This window comes from Xenopus tropicalis, chromosome 4 (genome assembly GCF_000004195.4).
Source record: "Xenopus tropicalis strain Nigerian chromosome 4, UCB_Xtro_10.0, whole genome shotgun sequence".
Classification (NCBI taxonomy): Eukaryota; Metazoa; Chordata; class Amphibia; order Anura; family Pipidae; genus Xenopus; species Xenopus tropicalis.
Genome location: NC_030680.2, coordinates 126,715,715 through 126,728,687, shown reverse-complemented (window position 1 = coordinate 126,728,687; position 12,973 = coordinate 126,715,715). Strand labels below are relative to the sequence as shown.

The 12,973-nt window shown below is 39.4% G+C and overlaps 1 protein-coding gene across 1 annotated transcript in view; it reads right to left on the bottom strand.

Moving 5' to 3' along the window:
* The window catches only part of sema3f (semaphorin 3F), a gene marked incomplete in the record, with an annotated part of 61,941 nt that extends 50,130 nt beyond the window's left edge, over positions 1–11,811 (bottom strand). Inside the window, 1 exon segment of the mRNA NM_001011157.1 lies at positions 11,359–11,811.
* Between the last annotated feature and the right edge of the window lie 1,162 nt (positions 11,812–12,973).

Sequence of the window (12,973 nt, the reverse complement as noted above, 5' to 3'; positions counted from 1 at the left end):
TGGGGCTCGTGATCAGTCCAATATCACCCACCTCAAATCGGAGAAAGATCCGCTCATTTGGTGACCTTGCCAAATGAGAGGATCTTTCAGTGTATGGCCAACCTAACTCTAGTGTGCTTGCATTAGTGTTATATATATATATAATATAACATTAGGCCAACTGAAGACCTCATCTCCTCTCTTAAACAGACTTTTTGGAAAACAATGTCTTGTGCATTACTTGTTCTATTCAAGATTTATCATGTATTGCAGCTACACTTACAAGGCTCTAATGCATAGCTGACTCGTAAGGATGCATTTCCTCACTCGTAAGGAAAGATTAGTCTAGGAATTCAAAGCATCCACCAATAAGATATAATACAGCTCCACACGTTTTACTCTCTTTATATTAAACTCTACAATCAACATTTTTCTTCAAAATGAAGTAAATGCAGACAGAGTACATCATTTTATGTTAGACATCTAACCCTGACACACAAATATCCTCATTCATTGGCATAACAATTACCATGATCTAAGCAGATTGTTCTGTACCAAAGAAATGGAAATACGGTAAGTCTATAAATGGACTGCACATTAGGAACAATAAATCTTCACGGCAAATATAGTACTGAAAATAGCAAGAGCTGGATTACATTGTCCATAACTTGCTGCACATACAGAAACTGAAAAAGTGGTGTCTCATGGTACAGCGCAACTTTTTCTTGAAAACCAAAGTCAATAGCAAGCTCCATATTGAACTCCAAATGAAAACTTAGAGAAATCTGGGTACTTAGTGTAACACACTGCCAAGAAAGAAAAAAATCTAGAAAAAAAACTTGGTCTGGTCGGACTTATAGGTGGTGAATACAATAGCTAGGTCTGAAGTGTTTTATCTCTTATTCTTTCTCTCTTCCTCTCTCTCTCTCTCTCTCTCTCTCCCTCTATATATATATATTACAATACATTAACATTTATTTATAAAGCGCCAACATATTCTGCAGCGCTGTACAATAAGTGGGTTACATACATTGGACATATAGAGTAACATATAAAGCAATCAGTAACCGATACAAGAGGTGAAGAGGGCCCTGCCCAAAAGAGCTTACAATCTACAAATATAATATATAGGAGGTCAGTCGAACTATATGACTTCTGGACAAATGTGGCCCCCAGATTAATCACCATGTTATTATATATAGTCTGGTCCCTGAACATATAGTATAGTCAATAATTGGTCCACTTTATGGAAACAGTTGGACAGCACTGATCTATACTTCACAGAGCCATATGCTTTATGAGACACACAGTGCACAGATATCAACCTAAGATCAAAAATGGGTTGATCTTGTACTGAACATATTGAATCTACGATTTTGAGACTCAAATTAACGTGCAAAAACAGTACAGATCATGAAAGAAGGCAACTCTTTTCCATCTCTACTGCACAGAAATGCAGTAGAATTGGTATTCCAGATTTGTTTGGTATGGACTGAATTCACTCTTAATAAAGAATCAAAAGGACACCCAAAATACACTGAAGCTGTAGAGCAAGGGTGTGTAAAGGCACTGCAAACAAAAATGCTCTGCAAATATAAAGAGAGAGAAAGAGCATTGGGCACATGACAGATTTTAAAGAAAGAACCAGAGCTATTCAGGAGCAGAATGCATTGAATCCCAAGGTTAGAGTTCCTTTTCAGTTGTTTAAATTCTAGCATATATTAGTAATAGCTGGTTGCTCAAGCTGGGTATATGTGTATTTGGCATGCTGGTAATAATTAACAGGAAGAAGAGAGAGGATCGCAGGATTACATGTAAGTGCAGTCTTGAGCCTTTTTATAATCCTGTCCTGCCCACCAGTCAAACTTTTTCTTTACTGGACTTGAAAAATTATTAGCAGTAACCATGTAATTTCCCCTCTAGTTAGAAGCTTATTGCTAAAGCCATTATTCATCATTAAAATCACCCTTCCCAAATGAATCACAAAAACCTTTGTTGAAGGATACTCTAAATAATGCAACAAACTTTTTTGGATTCATAAAGGCTCCAAGTATTATTTAGTTATTTTTTTTTACTGATTTGTAGGTATGTTTTACAGGTCAGTTAATAACCAACTTTGATGTCATACACGTAAAAGCAAAGCACTATTCAGCACATTACATTGTTGACAGTATAATGTTAAAGAGAGCCAATGCAATAATAGCAAAATACACCTCTGTATGAAATGAAACATACAGCATTTTTTTCAGGTCCATTTCCTTTGGTATGTCATTGTTAGTGATTTAACTCAGTTAAACTGCTTAACTAAGCGTAATGTCACACGGGGACACTTTAGTCACCTAATATAATACAGCAACACCGGGTGAGGAGTGATTGGATTCTATGCCCCTTGTCATGGCTGGGGAATAACAGGGGCCCGCCATCCACAGGCTCATTGCTAATGGCTGAATGAATTGTAAGCACTTGATGCTTGGTGTGATTGATACATGTCTGTTAGTCTATTAGAACTGGCTGGATCTTTAAGAAAGTCACCATACAATTCTGACTTTATTTTATACCTTCCTTTTCAAAATCATTTTAGTTCCACATCCTCTACCACCAAGCACAGGAAAGTAGCATCATTGTACATAGATCCAATACAGTATTTAGGGAAAGGTTCTGCACTCTCAGGGATTTAAAATTCAAAACTAAAAATATGTATTTTCAGATTATTTTAGATTATTTTGATATTAAAAATAAAGGTTTCTGATACGAATCACCCAAAATCAAACCCATTCTGTTTCTAACTTGGTGACGCACAGTTTTCTGCAACCTCTGATCGTTAGATCCATTTTCTGCTCACTCACTAGCGTTTATGAAGAGACTCACTCACCGTTTTCTTTAATGTAGTGGATTTTTATATGTGAGTCTGTGATGTGCATGAATTCAATTGCACTATAATTGTCTAATTGCTGTAAGGCTTCTGTGGGATCGTTTAGTGACAGAATAAATAGCCTCTTGATGCCCTAGTAGGGTCAGGACTGCTTAATATATACAGGAACATTTTGTGCTTTTCTTCATAGTCAAGCTGATAATTAATATTATGTCCTGTAATAAGCAAATTAACTCTAGCAGGGCTGTCTAGCTGGAGAACCACAGTTTGAATTTGATGCTTCAGACCATTTTCATGGTCACCACAGACTTCTTTGCGTGACATTGTAATGCTTTTCATGGAGATATATATATATATCACATTGTTGGCTTATTTAAAGAGGTTGTCTGGCATGATTAGTATTTCAAGAAAAGGGCGGTTTTTCTCAAACTACTGATCCCTCTGGGGGGTGGGCAAAGTAAATGAAGGGTAGGGATGTAGCGAACCTCAAAAAAAAAGTTCGCGAACCTGTTCGCGAACTTCCGCCGAAAATTGCGAATATTCGCGAACTTTGCGAACCCCATAGACTTCAATGGGAAGGCGAACTTTAAAAAATAGAAAAGCCATTTCTGCCCAGAAAACTGATTTTAAAGTTGTTTAAAGGGTGTCACGACCTGGACAGTGGCATGCAGGAGGGGGATCAAGGGCAAAAACCTCTGAAAAATTGACACACGCCGTTTTTCGAAATGATCGGTAATTTTGCGACTTTTTCGTATTTTTCGGCGCTTTTGTAAAGTTATCGTAAGTTTTGCGACTTTTTCGGAGCTTTCGTAACGTTATCGTAAGTTTTGCGACTTTTTCGGATCATTCGTACCGTTATCGTAAGTTTTGCGACTGTTTCGGATCATTCGTAACGTTATCGTAAGTTTTGCGACTTTTTCATACCGTTATCGTAAGTTTTGCGATTTTTTCGGAGAATTCGTACCGTTATCGTAAGTTTTGCGATTTTTTCGGTGCCGGGAACCCAAATTGCGAACATCACGAAAAGTTCGCGAATTTGCGGACTTGCGAACACCCGATGTTCGCGCGAATTAGTTCACCGGCGAACAGTTCGCTACATCTCTAATGAAGGGGCCATAAAACCAGTTAAAGTGATTTGTGAGGGTGAATGCTTATTTACTGTGTTGGGTATTCCAGGAATCATATGAGAGTTACTGTTATGAGAAAGGCTTTATATATTCATATATAGAACTTGTTTGGGGGGGGGGGCATCCCAATTTTATACAAAGAAAGCTTGAAGACCCTTGTCCTAGGGTGAGCCTTTCCTGCACCCATTCCTTCTACCCTGCACTCCTATATTTCCTGTGTCCTTTCTATGAAACTCCTCCTTATATCAAATCAAAACCAATTGCACTTGAAGTTCTGTTTTTATTTTGTTTATAATCCTGCCAGGAAAATCAGATCTTTTCTCTCAGGGATCATAGGATTAAGAGCCTGTTCTCTGGATTTAAGTTGAAAAGAATGTTAGATATCTGTGACGGAAAAAGCATCAGCTTTAGACAGAGATTCTCCAAAATATTGTTTTAGGCACTCGGCCGGAGTAAGTTAAAAATAATAATTGTCTCAGTGTGGATAAGAGAGATCTGAGAAACCAAACAGTGTAAGGCACCCAAGAGATCAAGATTTGATTTGCTGCCTATGTTGTGTGTCAGACAGGTCTTTGGTTAGGTATACAATATGATATAGATAAGCTTATATAAACATTTATGTAATATAATGCATCTGACCATACAATGGGATTTTTACTTTTGTCTAACTGCCTCTAGGCCTTTTTTATTCAGTTAAAACCTGTTAATCTATAATGAATTAATCTAGGTTGCCTGTCTAGCACCATGGCACATTACTACCTATAGCTTCTGCCCTACTGCCCTAAATGTAACTCTTCTAAAGCTTCTTTTTAAATGTTTTTTTGTAACCAGTGATATATATATATTTTTCATCTGAAAACTTCTTTATATAAGACGGTTAGCATAGATATACAGATAAATAATTACCAGGATTTCTCCAAAAACTCAACTGAAGTAAGGATGCTGGGGGTTGTAGTTTTTTTTCAGCATCTAAAGTGCTGAGCAGAAGAGGTTGTTTAATAAGATGTAACCTTCCATTTACTGCTCTTACATCTTACTGCATAGATGTTTTCTTTTACCATATATACTGCTACAAACAACTAAATGTGCAAGTTTTTCAGCTCATACAGAGCTGCTTTAGGAGTCTATTGCACATCAGCCCTGTGCATGTCATAACCTATCCCTTATGCATACTCAGTTTCGATGGTGAAGGTTCCGTGTGTATGCACACTTGCTAAATCTAGCATCCCTACAGCTAACACTGCTGTTTACTCCATAAAAGTTAAGCACTGGGAGAAAAGATGCACTAGAAATCGTACGTGCATAGGTGAAATGTCTTTAGGGGTTTTGTTGCCCTTCAAATGTAATAGCACAGGGGGAATTGTGTGCAAAGCTTTTGATACAGCACCTTAGTACCCAAAACTTTAGTGCCCATTACCTTACATGGCAATTTCCAATAAACACTTCTGCGAGTGCTTGTCAGAGCATAGTAGACCACTAGGTCCATGTTGAAGAAGCAATGCCAAGCAAATACAGTGTAACTTAATGGAAGCCAATTTTGGGAACACATTTTGTTGGTTGTACATTTTACAGCGTCTAACAAAAGGGGCACTCATAGCAACTGGAAGCACCCTGTGTGCTACTATAATAAACTACTGTTACACCAGCATGAGATATAATAAATATGATATAATGACCATTATTTTTACCTGATGGAATATAATACATGGACACACACAGAATGTTACTGCTTAGGTGCTGGACAGACTTATAGCTATTGGGTTGTAGCTGGATCATGTTGTGCAACTATAATTCAGCAGCAGATGGTTAGTCCACTCTGTCTAGAGTGTTCTATGACAGGCATGCCATCGGTCTGTCCGCACTCACATGGGGCCGATTTCAGAGCTGAAATGCTAAACTATGCATGTGTATGCTGACATACCAACATACCAGTTTTGTTTGGTACCACCTGCATGTCTCCTACTACCAGTTGCAGTCATAAAACATAAACCCAAAGTTTATTTAAGCTTCTTAGCATTTTTTTGTAGTACTCAGTGATTGTGTATAAGTGCTGGTACCCAGTTTCCCTGTGTCTATGGCTCCGGTGGAAGTTCTACCACTGCCAGATGAGCCCTTAGTATAACACCTCAACACATCCCTTTTACTGAGGTTCCATTAATTGGATTTGTTCTTTTCTGACAACATGGTTGTTCCCTGCAGCTATTGAGGCTACACTTAAAATGCAGAGAGAATACAGACTTGAAAGAGGTAATTACTTTGACAGTTTAGAAGCAATGTAAAGGCGGGCTTTGCTTATTGAATCAAACTAAAGCTAGCTAAAATGTTATTGCTGTGCTAAGCTAGGCAAGCATTCTGCCATTGACCATTAAAGATAAGATATGGATAGGCTTTACTCTCCAGGAATGTCAACTAAAGGTGGCCATACACGAGCAGATCCGCTCGTTTGACGATGTCGCCAAGCGAGCGGATTTTCCCCCGATATCCCCACCTACGGGTGGGCGATATCGGGGAGCATTTAGGTAAAAAAAAAAATAATCCTGGGGCCAAACGATCGGATTATGTGGGCGGCAATGGGGCAGTCGGATCGGGGACCGCATCAACGAGCCGATGCGGTCCCCGATCCGACCGGATTTTCTAACCTGGCCGATCGAGATCTGGCCAATTTCAGGCCAGATATCGGTCGGCCAGGCCGCTCTGCTCTCCCCATACACGGGCTGATTAGCTGCCGAATCGGTCCAAGGGACCGATATCGGCAGCTATAGTCGGCCCGTGTATGGGGACCTTTAGGCTGCCTGTCTGGTCAGAATGAACCATGACAAATAATCATCCCTCCCAACATTTTCAAAACAGAAAGAGGGACAAAAACAAATGGCGCGGGCCTAGCATGCCCACATTTTTGGCCACGCCCATTTCTGCGAACACACCCCCTAAATACCACTCCCATTTGACTACATTTGGCAGGTTATTTAAAGTTTGAACACATTTCTGGGGGTTTTGGTGTTTTATGTGTTATTACAGTTTTGCTGAAAAGGTGAAATTGGCCTTTTAAGTTGCAAGCCTCAGTTCCCCAAGAGACCTGTTTAGCTTATTAGTTACAATTGTATCTTAGTGCAGGAGACGCTCGTTAAGATTTCTGGGCTCTCTGCCAAAAGCTACTTTTTAATTAAATTTGTATCTTTTTTAGCTTCAGTGCAGCAGATCAAAGGGAAATGAGGGACTTTTCAGTAAGAACCTGGGACTGGGGGTTGAGCTGTCAGAAGAGGGACTGTCCCACGAAGAAAATTGGCACAGTTGGGAGGTATGAATAATGAATACATATTTATTTATTATAATGCTTCTATATGACTGTGATAATAATAACCCCAATAACCCCTTTGATATTGCACTGGATTTCATTCTGAGAAAGGTTGCACCTCACTAATCTTAATGTAACACAATGCAGCCCTGAAAACAGCAAGTGCAGTAGGACAAGAAACAGAAATAAAAAATCATATTGTTTGACTTTTCTATCTAGATCTGGGAATATTCCTATATGATTTTGATACAGGATTAATAGTGTCCCCTTCAAACAGAACCGCTGGACTCCACTAAGTTGGGAAAGATCTACAATGTCCCCGGGTGATAATATGGTATCATTATGCTTTCTAAATGCTTATTACTTCAAAGCTAAAATTCTCTGTAGGAACCACAGTTCATTTTTTTTCTCTAAATAATCGCTTTATCGGGTATTTTGAAGTTTACAAAAATTTAGAAAGCTTGAAGATCCATTGTTACAGGCTTGGGGACTGAGTGCTTCCCTGCCTGGTGCATTCACACAGTGTGTTTTAGTTCTGCACTGCTCTTGTATGTTCTTTGAGTCCCCCCTCCTGGCAGATAATGTTTAGCTGTAAAACAAGAATAAATCAAAAAACTGGCCTCAGCCTCTGGCAAGGTAACCTGCTACTGGATGATTGCTGAGCGGATTCTGTAATAAGGGCAAGCGGGCTTCAGCCATTAATGCTCAGATCTATTTATGGCTTTTGATCATTATAGAAATTCTCAGTCACTAGTGTACCCTAAGTTTGGGGTTAAAGGGTAAGTCACTACTTGCTTTGTCCTGAACAATGGAAATATCTGTTTACTTTGCATTCTTGTGTGCTTAATTACAATATACTGTATTCATTTTTACACAAATTACATACATGTACACAGAAATTAGCACCACCTACTTCAGAACCAGTGGGCCCCCTGAGCTTATGATTTAGGTGGCTAAAGTAGGCACTGACCAAAACCATCATTACATAATAGTCGTTAATTACTTGATGAATACCATATTCACGGCAAATAGTGAAACAACTGTATTAAACTATCAAATCCATATACTTGACTTAAATCAGGTTATTAGGCCTTTAGCAAACATTTTACCTATTATTATGTAATCCCCAAAAATGATTTGGAGTAATGTAATAAACCAAACAGGCCAAATATTAAGTATTTGCCCATATGAATTAACTTTCATACAGTCAGTATCTGCCCACCTTGCAGGACAGGTTGGGGCCAGGCTCGTTCTGCCTCAGGCAACTGAATAACTAGGCCTGCCATTAACAATGGATTGATATTGATATGCCTTATATGCATGTTATGTATACCTAGTTTTATTTATACCTGGGCAAATTACACAAAATAAGAGGGGGTTAACTCTGCTCAAAGAGTGAATTGTAAAGTTTAGGACACACCTGGGATTTTAAAGGAAGAAGATGTCACTACTTAAATGCATCTCCCTATGCCCAATAATAAATGCATAAATACATACATAAATCACACTACAAGATAATTGTAATTCACAGTTGGCCTTTAAGAGCACTTCCTTATTCTTTATTTTGGTGTTAGTGTCTCTTGTAATATGTTTACAAATGGGGTTTTGTGCAACAAGATACTGAGACCTATGGCTAGGTTTTTAGATTGAAAGCTCCACTGGGAAGTCCTTCTGAGCCACAGAACTGGTCTTGCCAGCTAGTGGGAATGCAGCTCATTGAAGGAGAGCCTTGTGCATTCAAAGTCAGTGCTAGTCATTAGTGTACATATTCACTCACCGAGTCCCTGCCTTTCATTCATTGGGTAACAGTGGAACCCATAGGATGTCAGTTTTTCCTCCCTGAGGTGGGGAATTGTTGGTTTTAGGACAGCATTTGCACTCATTTGAGGGCCAGTTTTACATAGTGCAGGTCAGTTGAGGTTCTTGTGGGGTGTGTCTGTATCACCCCTGGGGGGCAATGTCATGCACATGCAGACTGTTGTTGAATAGCATATGAATTACTGAAGTGATGAAGTTTATTTTGGGCAGCAAAATGTACATATGTTACAAATTACAAAATGTTCTGCAGGACTGCATTGTGCATTTGTTATTCCCTTTAAATCTTCTCTGTGCCAACTCCTCACATCAATAAATAAGCACATGCATAAATGTGAACATGTGTATATATATATATGTATATATATACACAGTTCTGATATTCTTATATATATATACATATATATATATGTAAACACACATACACATATACTATATATATATATATATTTGCTGTGGCTGTCTCCTTTCTGTCTCCCATTTTTCTCTGTGGCAGTCTCTCCATACCTCCCCCACCCCTCTCTCAGCCACGTGCAATAAAACAGGTTATCTCACAGTGTGAACAAAAGCAGAAAAAAAGGAGAAAAGCGCAGGAGGAAAAGAAAATCGACCATGAATATAAACTAACTCTTTCACTTCCAGAGCCAACATAAATATAGTACAGCAGCTTAAAAATAATTATATGGAGAGAGATGCGTTTGAGTATATATAGTTACATAATACAAGGTAACAAGTAGAATTATATTTTTTGTGTGGTGCTTATTATTATTATCTATTGCTTGCCACTTATTTTTCCTTAAGGTGAGTAATAAGTATTTTTGTACAATGTAACCTTGTCTTGTTCTTTATTATATCAATAGTATAAACATCTGGACAGGTGAACTTGTATCTTTAATAAACCCCATTGCTTTTCATTCTGATTGGTACTAGTTTTTGGATAGGGTACAGGCCAAGTCCATGGAAACCTGATGCAAAGAAGCGGGTAATGTTACCCCAGTTATGAAACCCAAATAGTTTTTATAGTGTGTAGTGTTTTTTTCTGTGATCCCTAAACTTTCCATTTTACTGATCTGCCAAAGGCAGAAAAGCTCAGTGCAGTTTGAAATGTATTCTGTATGGACCCCTTGGAGCTGAGCAGGGTATTACAGGCTGTGTGTTTAATACGGAGCAATGCTTTGTCTGTTATTTTGAGTGGCAATGGGTTAATCTGTGCTTGAGAGCTAAAACAGAAGAATAACCTATTAATATATTATCCCATAGCTTACGTTTCTTGCTCTTTGCACCGTTTACTCACGCTGTGCCTCATTTTCTCCAGGATAATGCTGTCTCCGTGTCTCTAAAGCTCTCATCTACCTGGTTTCTCCACTTCTCATTTTTCCTACCTTTATCGAGCTTTCTCTGTTCCTTCCTATTCTGCATCTACCTACCCTGTCTCTCCCTGCCTGAATTTTGTATACTTTGCCCTTCAGCCTCCCAGATTCTCTGTTTCTTCCCTCTGTTGACACAAGAATCCCTGAGAAAGAGCAACACAAAGGCAGAAAGAGGTAATGAGAGAACAGCAAGGGAGAGAGAGGGAAAGAAATGAAAGGGAGGGCAGTAGAGGAAAGGACTAGAGAGGGGAGAATGAAGATAGGTGAGAAAGGGAAATGAGACTGGAGGGGGAGAGAGGCAGCAGAGAGAATTGATAGAAAGTATACAGAACCGTAAGTGTGGCTGAGAATGAAAGTGCATAGGGAAAAAAGAGTCTGACAGGCAAAGGCAGCAGTGGATATAGAGCCTGTCAGGTACTGTGACTCATATTACAAAGCAAAAGTGTATTTATAATGGACAATGAGCAAGTGTGAGTGCGACAGAACTAAATAAAATGGGAAAGATGGCAAAAAAGACATAAAACCCAGTTGACTGTCACTATTTACAAAGTACGGGTATGCACAACTGGAGAATAATTAAGATATAAGGAGGCATAGACTCCCCAAACAAAACCAACTGCTATACACACATATACATATATTTAATTATAAAGTTCTCCAATGGAAAGCCTTCTATTGGTAGCCTCTCCAAACAACAATGTCAGCCTTCTCCCGAAGGGTAGTGGAAGCCCTATCTCATGAAAGAGTGCTAGGCTGAAGGCTCACAGGCACTGGACACACACAAAAAGCAGTACAACACAGACAGGACCTAAAGATCTGACTGGCTGCTTTGCTGCAGGCTCCAAAAGAAACATAGTATCGTCTAAACCCACATCCTGATTGCACCCATCTTGCACTCACCTAACACGACCCCCCGATGTCCGATGTCCAAACCCTATGCAGATGCTGGGCGCCACAGAGTACAAGAAGAATGACAGCAGGACTTGCTGCTCAGAAAATAAAATCTGTAAGATCCTTGAAGTCCAATTCCAAAAGGCAAGCAGGAAAAAAGCAGCAAAAAAATAAATAGAAAAAGACAAATCTGTGCAATTTAATTGCACCTCCAAATATTATATAAAATGCAAAACTTTGATGGGACAGTGACAGAAACACATGCTTGTTGTGTAGTGCTGGGTACCAGCTTGGGGGGGGGGTAGGTTAGTGTATTCTGTAATTGTGGCTTGTAGTATTCAGGAGCTTGTAATAATAAATCCAAATGTGCTTTTCTTCTGAAGGCTGGATACCTGTCCTGGGCAGCACCCAAATCCTTGCCTCCAACTAGCAGAGCAGGGAGCTCAGGCAGCCTCAAATCCCACAGCCGCTTTTGATAATGTTCTCGCTGGAACTGAGCAGCTCCAGGCTGAGAAAGTCAGGAACTTAAGATATTTACATAAACCAGCCTCCTCCAGCCTCCCAGAGAGAGACAGCTCCCCACCCCCTGCACACACATCCTCTCACCTGGTCCTCCCCCATTCCCAGCCAAACACACTGGGTGCCCTTACCTGGCCCGTCCCTCACATGGGAAGGAAAGGTGCAGGCACCTACAGGGAGCATATTCTGCCTTCTAGGAAACTATCAGCATTCGCTCTCTCTCTTCCTGTCTTGCAGCAGCACATATTCCCTGTTTTATTGTTATAGCTGCCCTCCTCCTCCTTTGCCTCTCACAAGCTTTGTATTGGTCATTGTTGCATTTCATCATGTTGTCCTATTTATAAAGATTGCTGCCAATCCAAGGGCAATCATGCTGGTTTTATTGAATTTCATAGTTGGTTATGGGCAAAGTTAAAGTGGATTTAATCGATAGCATTATGATTGCACTTTTCAAGAAAATGCATATACAGGTATAGGACCTGTTATCCAGAATGCTCGGGACCCAGGGCTTTCCGGATAAGGGATCTTTCCGTAATTTGGATCTCCATGCCTTATGTCTACTCAGAAATCATTTAAACATCATTTAAACCCAATAGGACTGTTTTGTCTTCAATAAGAATTAATTATATCTTAGTTGGGATCAAATACAAGTAACTGTTTATTATTACAGAGAAAATAATTTTCTTATAATAGAGTCTATGGGAGATGACCTTTCTGTAATTCGGAATTTTCTGGATAACAGGTTTCGGGATAAGTGATCCCATACCTGTATTTAAATGCTTTATATATAAAACATGTTCCCTCACATATGCATATACATTTTTAGAACATTGTTCTTATTGGTGTTATTAATAGCAGACATTAACTTGGTTATGCTTTAATGAGTATGCATTTCCTATCTGCCCTCCACCCTGCCCTGTTTCTTAGGGAACCCCTTTTCCAAGAAGTTATGATTTGGGTGTGGTGCATACATGTCCTAGCAAGGCAATTTCTTTGGGTGCCAAGTACAAGTGCCTTGATTGAATACCCCACCCTTCTCTATCACTCCCCTCTTTAGTTCTGTGATGTGATTATGTCTATAATACCCTGATTATTGATTTCCCCC